At 35.1% G+C, this 12,198-nt stretch overlaps 1 pseudogene; it reads right to left on the bottom strand.

The window, feature by feature from the left end:
- On the bottom strand, positions 10,751-11,614 carry OR8K1FP (olfactory receptor family 8 subfamily K member 1F, pseudogene; annotated as a pseudogene).

The following is a 12,198-nucleotide window of genomic DNA, read 5'->3' as shown; positions in this document are numbered from 1 at the left end:
GTAAGAGTTTGGAAATTCATCTGTTTGAGGAACAAAAGGAGAAGTGGTTAGAAAATTTGAGGAATTATTTTCTAGGACTGCCATTAGATGGCAAAGGCAATTCCTTGGGTGAGAATTCCTGCAATCATGTATTAATCTAACTCAGTTATTAAACTCAAGGTTTTAGGCCTAATAAACTTTGTAATCATTTGGAAGAGAGAAAAAGCAAATATGGTAAATTAAATAGATGATTCAGCATCTTGTATATTTTGAGGATTTAATTCCTCACAATCTTATTGAATTATGAATATCTTGTTAGCTTGTGAGCAACAGAAGCCATGACTCATTTCTTCCATCTCATGCATTGAGTGTGAGAAAGGCTTCATGATTTGAATGCCCCAAATAATTTTATGTGTGTGATTTCTTCATCTGGGATTTCTTGTTTTCTCTCAAAAATAGATGATGTATCCACTATCTTGCCTCATTTTCTTTATTCAACCTTTCTATATCTTTTATTCAACGTACACTGAAGTTGACTATTCTACAATTCATGTCTGTTAACTGCATCTTTTCAAATTCCATTTTGTTAACTGAGGCAAAAATACATGGACATATGCCCTTAGATCAGGTTGCTGATTCTCTTTTCAGCTTTTAAAAACTGATATCTGTGGGGGCTGGCCCCGTGGCCGAGTGGTTAAGTTTGCGCGCTCCGCTGCAGGCGGCCCAGTGTTTCGTTGGTTCGAATCCTGGGCGTGGACATGGCACTGCTCATCAGACCACGCTGAGGCAGCGTCCCACATGGCACAACTAGAAGAACCCACAACGAAGAATATACAACTATGTACTGGGGGGCTTTGGGGAGAAAATGGAAAAAATAAAAAATCTTTAAAAACTGATATCTGTGAAAAAGTTATGATTTTTGCAATTCCATCATCCTACGTTTTACTGGATTTGATTTCCTTTTCCTTCCCTCTCCAAACTCTTTTCTTCCTTGTCCCACAAGCTGATACAATTCCTCATATTCTTTCTACTGTTTTTATTATTAATCAGTATTTTTATTTATATAATTTTACAGCATTATTTTAAAAATACATGAAACATATCTGGCCTTAAACATTTAGTCGATCTTTTCCTTGACATTTTTCACATTTTTTTATTTTTAATTATTGTAATGTTAATAAGAATCCTTATTTGATACAGTTTATAATTACGTTGTACATATTTGCCAAGAATCAGCACACTATTTTAATGTAACTGAATATTTTTGAAGGATTTTTTTTCAGGGATGGTCACCTGCTCCTATCTAAGCCAGAGTCCTTTCCCAATCACAATGGATAGTTCTAGTAGGGGCCACCTGGCCCAAAAATGTCCAGCCATTGCCTCTTATTCTTTTTGTTTTTTTTTTAAAGATTTTAATTTTCTTTTTTCTCCCCAAAGCCCCCCAGTACATAGTTGTGTATTTTTTAGTTGTGGGTCCTTCTAGTTGTGGCATATGGGATGCCGCCTCAGCATGGCTTGATGTGCAGTGCCATGTCCACGCCCAGGATTCGAGATTCGATCCAGCGAAACCCTGGCCCAGCGAAGAAGAGCACGCAAACTTAACCACTCGGCCACGGGGCAGGCCACTGTCTCTTATTCTATAGATTTAAATTTAAGTCCCAGAGAGTCAAGACTATTTCATTATTTAACATTATATCTGAGCTTTAGGAAAAGCTTTCGGTCTCTCCATTGGCAAACATATCAACTATCAGCCGAAACAAATGCTTCCAAACTGTATCAGCTCCTCTATTTCTGCTGAAATCTGGCATGTTGCTGGTTATATACTTTATTTTAAACTGCAATAATAAATTTTAAAAAGCAACCATTTTAAATCACAAACATCATATTCATCCTCTAATTTTCTCTTTCAAAGCTCCATGTTGTATTATTTTACAATTTCCATGAATAATTTCCCATCCTAAGCATACCCCATCTTCTTCCTTAGGTCAAGCTTTCATTAACACTGTCATTAACTGTTGTATCCTTCTTGGTCTCCCTGTCATGATTCTGTCAGATTTGCTGGTAGGCAAATGACAGTCATTAAAAATTTGGGTAATTAAGATATGTAATTAGAGCTATTTTTTAAAATAATTGAAATATGCTTTAGCTTTATTTTCAATTCATTCCTCAATCAAGTCCATGTTACCCCTCTAGGCATACTACCTTACCTGGCACCACTGGACATTTTCATCCATGGCCCGCCACATCCTTACTCATATTGATTTCTTTGAGATTACTCCACTATTTTGTGAGAATTGGGATGCTTTATGAAAAAAGTTTGCCCACCATTTGTATCAGTGGTCCCATGCAATGAGAAACTGGAAATGAATATAGTGTTAAATGAGGCTTACACACTTGATTTTGGAGTATTTAAGAATCTCATTCCTGGTCATACTCTAGGCATTTACAATTTCCTTATGAATACTAATGAGGAAAGGGAGGGTAAAAAGAAAGTGAGTTGCCTTTAAATTAGTGCCAGTGTTTTATGGCTAATAAGTAATAATAATACCCTTAAAATTGTATACAGAAATACTTTCTACATACTTTGAATTCCTTTATTATAAAATACTAAGGCAGAATATTAAAATATTAGTTTTGGACATCTTATTTTAAGTCAATAAAACTAAGAGTAATCCAGGAAATGTACACTTTCTTCTGGTATTTACTTCCTCTTAGAGAATGTTATAGAAGTTCTGTTCTATCAAATTAAGAATCTACGTTTTTGCATTTCTGAAAATTTTGTTCCTGCTTATGCAGTAACTTTACTCAAATAGAAGTCCTTCTTTTGGAGATATTCTCAGCTAAAATGTTAGCAGAATATTTTATTTAAGATACATGGTTTATCTAAACACATTTCATTAATGCATTGATTAATTATTATGTTTCTATATGTACATCTGCCTGCATGTTTTCAGAGTTAATGGAAACTTTTCCTGAGAAAATTTGTGATCTATAGTTATATTCTCCAAAAAGAGCATCGTTTGAGGTTTGGGTAGTTGTGTATACAGATTTCTTTGACAGGATATTCTGTGAAACATGCTGTTTTCATTTTAGGTAATATTGCAGAAGTAAAACTATGCTATGAACAATCTCAGTGAGCAAACATCCATTGTTTCGATAATGATATAATTTATTTAAGTACATAAGACATAATGCTGCCAATTCTAATTTGGAAACATAAAATCTGGATCATATTTGACATCCTGTGCTCCCCAAAACAGTTATAATTAGTTGAAGTGTTGTATTATTAGGTTATATATAATGCCCAGCGACTTTCAAAATGAAAGAGAAGTGGTTCATTTTAATGTAGAATTTTGGATCTTTTAAAGGCCATTATACAAAAATAAGATAAATATTTTCTACCCACCTGTATGGAGAACCTGCTTCAAGTTCTTAGTGAGAATCTCTATGTTGCTGTGGCAATGGGAGTTGAAGGGGTTCTATAAACCTTTGAGACCCAAAATCTGAAGCACAGGTGCTTCTAGGATCCACAAATTGCCCTTTACATCCTTGGGGAACATGCCTCATGGGGTTGATTCCTTAACGAGATCCCCCTCCAGAAGTTCAACCAGACATCCCATGAGTCTTTGTTGCAATTTGGGCTTACACTACTGAAGTGACTTCAACTTTGTGACAGCTAAGGGGCACATTGATTAAAGTGTGCTGTCAAAGTAACTCACTTCCATTTGGAGGTTCATTATTTTGAAAAGGCAATATTGAAGAGCTAAAAACCAATGGTCTAGCAGTGAAATTAGAGAGAACTCTACCAATAAATAATAATATTTTATGCTGCTAGCTCTGCTGTGTATATTTTCCCCACACTTACTTCAAAGAATACAATTAGCATAGTGATTATTTCAAGGACTTGCTAAAGTGGATGTTAAAAGCAGGATGTGTTCTCCAAAATATAATCCTCAGGTAATAAAACTATTTTACTCTTTTGTTTATGATCATATTTTATTTTATATTTTTGAGAAAGATTAGCCCTGAGCTAACATCTGTGCCCATCTTCCTCTACTTTATATGTGGGAAGGCTGCCACAGCATGGCTTGACAAGTGGTATGTTGGTTTGCACCAGGGATCTGAACTGGTGAACCCTGGGCCACTGAAGCGGAACTCGTGAACCTATCTCCTGCACCACCAGGCTGGCCCCATGATTGTATTTTGAGCGAGAAAGGTAGAAGATGGCTACTAGAGAAAAGTCAAACACAATGTTTGAAAATGAAGTCCTTGTGTTATGTTTGAACATGTCTGTAAATTTTCCATCACACAAATGCATTTTAAAACACAGAATATTTTAGGTCTATATTTTTAAAGAATGTAATGACTAATAGAATTACGTATCATTCTAATTTTAGTATATGTGCCCCTGAAGTAAGGCCATTACTAACAGAATCTTGTAGAAAGGAAATTGCCCTTGGGCAATTTTCTTCTTTGGGGCTTAAGTCCTCTTTGCAGCAATACTTGTTTATTTGTCATAAGATTTTTCTGTATAGGCCTTAAATTTAAATCTTGAAGTTGATATATATGGCACAATGTCATTTACAAAAAGTACAAATGCATTCACATGGAACACTAACATATATGTTGTAAGAACACAAGAAAACAAACAGACTCGCATTAAATACATTGGGATGGTAACCTGGTGGTGATAGAGGAGACTGCACATAGAAATAAAGATGAAAGATGTATTAGTTTGGTAGTGACAAATAGAAATGGCAAGTAATAGGATATATTCGAGTATAGGAGGAAGTCATTTGGTGTAAGCCTAATTCAGCCTGACTTTGTTTTTCCAAAAGGGCCTGACGTGGCCATTGAGCATGTATTGCATATCTGCTTTAAACATTTACTATAGCAAGAACAAATGCCCTTAAGATAAAGATGCAACTTCCCCCACATTGGCATTTCCTTAGGGATAAGCATTCTTCCTCAGGCTAGGAACTGATTGCTGTGCTCACCTTTGACCACTCAGCTCACTTGTGACCACCCACCCAGCTCCAGACAGCAGACCTACCATCCTGCTGTGTCCACTGAGACAGCAGACCTACCTGTTGTGTCCATCAATTGCTGTGCCGACAGAGCAGTCTCATGACTATTGTGAAAGGGACATTTCAATCCTATGTGAAACATCTTCTTTGGGGGTATATAACCACTCTGTACACCCCACTTCTTTGGTGCCCTTTCTTCCTTTGGGAAGAAAGGACCCAGGGCATGGTCCTCATATTTTAGCTCAGAACAAACTCACCCGAATTTTCATTTATAGATTGGTTATGGATTATTATTGTCAATAGTAGTACTCTCATAACAAAATACCACAGATGGGATTAAACAACAGAAATATATTTTCTCAGCTCTCGAAGCTAGAAGGCCAAGATCAAGGAGTTGGTAGCTTTGGTTTCTTTTGAGGCCTCTCCTTGGCTTGAAGATGGCCACCTACTTTGCCTATTCATTGCTGGGTCTGTGGATGTGTCTGGTGTGTCTTTCTGTGTCCTAATTTCCTCTTCTTATAAAAACATCAACCCTATTGGATTAAGTCTCTCCTAATTACTCCATTTTTATTGAATACCTCTTTAAAGGTTCTATCTCCAAATATGATGACATTCTGAAATACTGCAGATTAGAGATTCAGCACATGAATTTTGGTGGAACACAGAGAGATACACCCATAACAGATTCAGTTCAGCCCAGAACAAATTGAAATAAAAAATAAATTAAGAAAAGAGAGGGACTTTGCCTGACGCAATAATGATAAAGTGTCATGAACGAAGAACATCATTATACTAACCCTTTTGCCTTAGGTCCAAAAACAGTTGAAAACATGCATATTTTCATTGAACAGAAAACTCTTTCCTGGGAATCTGTCCTGCAGTAGTAATACAAGTTATGCAAATACACAAAAATCTTAAGAATGTTATTAGTATCGTGACATACTAGATGCTAGATATAAAATTGGAAATTTATCAATTATAGACACATGTATTTAGTATAATTTTCTATATCCTATAAAATCTTGTCCATTTGAATTATATAGAAATTCAAAAGCTTCTGCAAAACAAATTAAAAAATAGTATTAAAAAAGTCATATTTCATTGCTTTCTTTTAAACCAACAAATTACTAAAGTATATTTTAGGTACAATGAAATACGAAGTGTTCATGGAGGGTATTTGAGAAATGATGTCATCTGTGTTACTACTGCTTCCAATGAGACAATCTTTCCAATACCTCAAATGTCAAAATGTTCGAAATGTTCCTCAATGTCTCTGTGTAGTAAATTGCCCCAGACTATATCCCAGGCCACAATTGTTATGATTTCTATCACCATACATTCATCTTACTTGTTTTAGAATTTCATATAAATGGGATAATATAGCATGTCTGTGTCTGGTTTCTCTTGCTCAACTTAATGCTATTGAAATTCATCCATGCTTTTGCATGTATGAGAAGTTCATTCCATTTTATTGCTGAGTAGTGTTTCATTTTACTTACTTATCATAATTCATCTCTTTATCTGTTGATGGACAGTTAAGATATTTCCATTTAGTACTGTTATAAATAAAGCCATCAGTAACATTAATATACATGTGTTTTTTGGGGCATGTTTCATTCATCTTGTGTTAGCATCCATAAGGGGAATTCCTGGGATGTATGGTAGTAATGTGTTGAACTTAATAAATTGCCAAACTGTTTTCCAAAGTGAAGTACCTTTGCGCTCTTAAATAAGTAATGTATGATAACTTCAGGAGCTGAACATAGTAGCTGATATGATACTTTGGCAATCTAGTATTTTTAATCTTACCCAAACTAGTGGTGGGAATTAATATCTCATTGTTATTGCAATTTCATTTCCCTGGTGAGTAAGTATGTTAGGTCTTTTTAAGTGTGTTTATTGATCGCTCATATTTTCTTCTGTGAAACGTCTTTCAGATCTTTTCTCTCATTTTTGTCAGGTTGTTTGTAATTTTGTTAGTGATTTGCAGAGAATATTGATATACATCTTGGATCCCATTGAATTACTTTGGCTTCGTAGCCGATAATCAGTGGAACATACATATGTGCATATTTTGGACTTTTTATTCTGTCCTGATGGTCTATTTACTATCTTTGTAAAATATTGCTCTATCTTGATTGCTATATGTTTTTAGTTAGCCTTGAAATAGGTATTGTAAATTCTCCAATTTTGTCCCTTTTTAAAGATGCTTTAGCTATTCTGCATCTTTACTGTATAGAAGTTGACCTAAGGCCAGACAGAGGGGACCTTGTTTGTATGAGGAAGGAGGAATTTCTTCTACTTATGCCTCTTGGGTTCTCATGCCTGGACTAATGATGAAATTGACACAAGACCAGATCAACAGGAGAATAATCAACTTAATATGCCTGGGTGGGAGATCATAAAAATGATGCACAGAGAGTAAACAAAGCAGGCAGTTTATAGATCTTTCTAGAAAAAGTGACAATAAACTTGTGATGATTTGATAGGACATGGAAACTTAGGTATAGGGGCTTAATTAGTAAGGAATTAAAGCAGAGTTTGGGTATGAAGTAGTAAATTAGAAAATAAGTAAAATGATTTGTTTATATAGGATTCTTATCCCTGAATTTCTTAGCTCTGGTGATAAGAATGTAGGGATGTACCTTTTACATGAGAGATTTATTTCCTGTCTTAAGGGGAACAGAGAGGAGGGTCAAAATGTGTTTCTTCACATTGGCTCTTCTCAAGTAACTTTAATTCAAAATAATAAATACGCCACTGTGAGATATTTTGAGATGGTCTGCTCTGGGCCCCAACAATTGTGTACCATGAGGTTAGGTGTAGACCTGTCCACTCTGAGAATAGTCACACTTAGTAGCAGTTATTAAATTATTTTAATATTAAAATTTGATCCCTAATTTAAAATTGAGTCTTGTTAAAAGTTGCACCTTGGTCTCAACACTATGGTGTTCAATTAAGGGATGAATCATTTAGAACGTTGGGATAAAATATTAAAAGAAATAATTCTTCTTTTTTGAGTCATCTCTCACTAATGTCTTAAAGCCAGAATGGTTTCCGGTTCCATGAGGAAATTTGAAGTCTTTGAGAAACGCTCTTCAAGAAACAGCGTATCCTGCTATCTTAATAAGGAAGTTATGGGATAGGAATTAAAGAAATCTTTCCAGGGTCCATGTAGGAAATCAACCTAGAGGATTTTTATTAATAATCAGAGGTTGAGTTTATGCAGTTGAATCATTATGGCTTTGCCATTTAAGAATTAATAGAACTATATTCCAATTTCCTAGCTAAGAGATCTTGGTGTATCAAGCCATTAATTAGATATGGAGTGAAAATAAGTAATCAAAAGAAAACTAGAGCCAGCCCTGCTGGTCAAGTGGTTAAGATTCAGCAGTTATGCCACCACAGCCCAGGTTCGTTTCCCAGTCGTGGAATCAGGCAGCTCACATAGAGAAATATAAAACCAACAACTAGGATACACACCCATGCACTGATCCTTTAAAAAAAAAAAAAAAAGAAAAGAAAACTAAAATTTCTGCTTCTGGGAAGAATTTGAGAGTGTACACATACTGAAGGATTTTGATATAGGTGGCAGTATTATTTCTAAACTATTCATCATTATAAGTATGATGAGAATAGGTACTTTGTGGACATTAGGGCCAATGACCCTATCCACTGAAGTCTGGAATGCTATACTCTATCTGTAGAAAAGAAGGCAATGTTTCAGAACCATTCATCTTGTATCTATGATATCAAGTAGGTAATGTTACTCATCTTTTATCACCATTTTACAATTTTACCACCAGATGAAAATGATATGCCAGTAAATGTTAGTATCCTTTCCTGGAAAATGAAAAAAAAAAAAAAAGAAGGAAACAATGCATAGAACTTTTTCTCAGTGTTCTCTTTTTTATTTCAAATTATTATGGACATTTGGAAAATTTTTACACAACAACACAGTATTTGAATGTGGAAGAAAACTTATACATTTATTTTATAAATAGAAAACAGTATATTTTCTTATAAGCACAAGGTTATTTATTACAGCATTTTTATAGTCATAAAAGAAATAAAAAGCTGCAAACAATCAAATGTCCATCAATCAAAGAATTATCAAATATAAAGTAATTGATCTATATTCCACTGTTGTATGCTGATATTAAAAATATTTAGAGTTTATTGACCAAGAAAAAAGTGGATTGATGATGAATTTCCACATAAGGAAATAAGTTGCAGGGGACATGATGTATTATAATCTTTTGAAACACCTTTCTACATGGATGATATTGGAAAATGTTATTAATATTATTTAGTTTTACTTTTGGTTTCTAAATAGTAATAGAAATGACAGAATTTGGGAAAAACTATACTTGACCAAAAAATACCGTGCAGTATAAAATAAAATATCACTCTAGAAAATAAAAATTATTTATAGCAATAAATATGCTTAGTGACAGGGTCCAAAGCTAACTTGGTAAATAAATTTGTATGATTTAAGAATGTGATTTTTGTATTTCTTTTTGTGTTCAATTTTTATTTTATTTTATCTTTTTGATTTAAAAAAAATTCCAGCTTTGGATCAGGCCCTGTCGCTGAGTGGCTAAGTTCATGTGCTCCACTTCGACGGCCCAGGGTTTCGATGGTTTGGATCCTGGGCACAGACATGGTGCCACTCATCAAGCCATGCTGAGGTGGCATCCCACATGCCACAACCAGAGGCACTCACAACTAGAGTATACAACTATATACCTGGGGGTTTTGGGGAGAAGAAGAAGAAAAAAAAAAGAAAAGGTTGGCAACAGATGTTAGTTCAGGTGCCAATCTTCAAAACAAAAAAAATTCCAGCTTTGTTGAAACTGCAATTGATAAATAAAAATGCTTTGATATATTTATATATTGTAAAATGGTTACCACACTCAAGCTAGTTAACATATCCATCACCTCACATAGTTAATTTTTTTTCTTTTTGTGGTGAGAACACTTAAGGTCAACTCTCTTAATAATATAAACTCTAGTACATTAAAAATGGGAAAAAATAAAATTCATCGGTCTGGAATAAAGAGACTCTGGTTCATGTTCTGATATAATTCCACACAATTATGACTTTGAATACAAGGGTAGATTGAAACAAGCACAATTGAAGTGGTGCATATATTTGAAACATCTAAAAAATGCCTATTCAAATACCAAGGAGAATATTAAGATGTAAGGAATCTGTTCATTTGCTGAATGAAGGGTTGTATAAGCACAGAATCCATGCAAGATATTGTCACTGTGTATACAAGCTCATAGAAGAGTCAAAATAGACACAAAAGAACATGTAGTTCACCTTTGAGTGTATCATCTATCTTTAATCTTTATCACTAGTATAGATTTTTCAAAGCATTGATGTCATTCCATTAGGTGACAAAATAACTCATTTATCAGCCTGTTTATCACGAGGCTACCATAAACTGAAGTTAGGTATAGTGTGAGGAGCTGAGGATCTGTCAACGGGGACCCAAAATTAGCTAATATTTTTCTCATAGTCCCGAATCAAAAAATTTCCAAAATACTCACTCTATCCTTGAGATACAAAATATTAACTAAATCTAACTGAAAATTACATTTTGAGGTGGCATTCTTTATTTCTTATTTAGCCTACAATCTTGAATCAGTTTTCCATGTGTTATAATCATACATTTACTTATTTTGCCTCATTTCTAGCCTACATAGTCTTCATGGTTCAATCTTATATATCTTTAACATACATTGACTGTATTAAAAGTCGTTATTAAAAATTCAGCCATTACAAGTATGGCTGGATTTAGGTTGCAAGTAAATAAACAGTAATGTTCCACAGAATACAACCACTACTGTCAGATGGGAGCTACAGGTGGAGAAGACTTTGTACCTCCTCCCAGTTGAATTCATTCTGGGAATGGCCACAAGAATAAATATGTAAGATACAAAAACAATCAAGAGCGAAGAGAGCAAATTACAGCCCGAAAATACCAGAAGGGTCAATTCTAATTCAAGTGTATCAGAACAGAGCATGGATATCAGAGGGAGGCTGTCAGAGTAAAAATAACTGAGGATGTTAGAGCCACAGAAAGACAAGTTGAATAACTTAATTATGAGAAAGAGTAACACAAATGTGCTGTAGAGATAAGGAGTAAGTACCAGCCCCCGATGCACTTTCGCTGCCATAATGACCACGTAGAGAAGAGGTTTGCAGATGCTGCACAGCAATCATAGGCCACTGCTGATAAAATAAACAGTTCAGTGATGATGAAAATCTCAAATAACACTAGCTGGATGGCACAGAAATTGTAGGAAATTGTATTTTCATGCACCACAAAGTTTGCCATCATTTTTGGGCCAATAACAGTGGAGTAACTAGGGTCAGTAATCGACAAATGTCTAAGGAGAAAAGTATGCAGGAGTAGCTTCGGGTCCAAATGCGTCAAAAAAATCATGCCCAAATTGCCTGTCAGTATAACCAAGTATGTGACAAGGAAGACTCCAAAGAGAAGTGCCTGCAGCCCAGGGTTGTTGACAATTGCCATGAGAATAAATTCAGTCACCTTGGTCACTGCAGTATGATTCTGTTTCTCCATATGGTTCATCTTGGTAACCTATGTAAGGTATCAAATCAATACTTATTATATTCGACATACTATCTCCTAAGAGAACTTAAAGCATGTTTATGAGATATAGAGACATTTTCTTTGTCTCAAATTATAAATAGAGGCTCCTCTTCCCATCAGGCCAAAACTACACATACCTTTACTCACATTGCAGTGTAATTGCATGACAATTAGCTTTTTTGTTTAAAATCTAAGAGCCTGATACTAAGCTTTCGATTGCCATGACATCCATTTCAAAAACATCCATCTCTAATAAACACATTGCCAGTTACACAATTAGATAAAGAGCTGGGTCACTCCACCCATGAACTTCCCCTTTTACAAAGCCCTGGCTGACCTAGATAACTGACTGCTTGAAGGACCCTCATTTTCCCTTCTCACATGTTATTTCTTGCTCTTATGTTTTCAAATCACTAATAAAGAGTAAACCTGGTACAAAATCCTGGGTCCCCATGCTTTACCCCAATAAAGGCAGAACCCCAGGTCCACATCCTCTCTCTCTACCTGCTGCACAACCCTAGTTGTGCTGTGAACCTTCCAGGACCTGAGTAATCTCGCTTTTT

This window comes from Equus caballus, chromosome 12 (genome assembly GCF_041296265.1).
Source record: "Equus caballus isolate H_3958 breed thoroughbred chromosome 12, TB-T2T, whole genome shotgun sequence".
NCBI classification, from domain to species: domain Eukaryota; kingdom Metazoa; phylum Chordata; class Mammalia; order Perissodactyla; family Equidae; genus Equus; species Equus caballus.
This window is presented reverse-complemented; position numbering and strand designations above follow the sequence as displayed.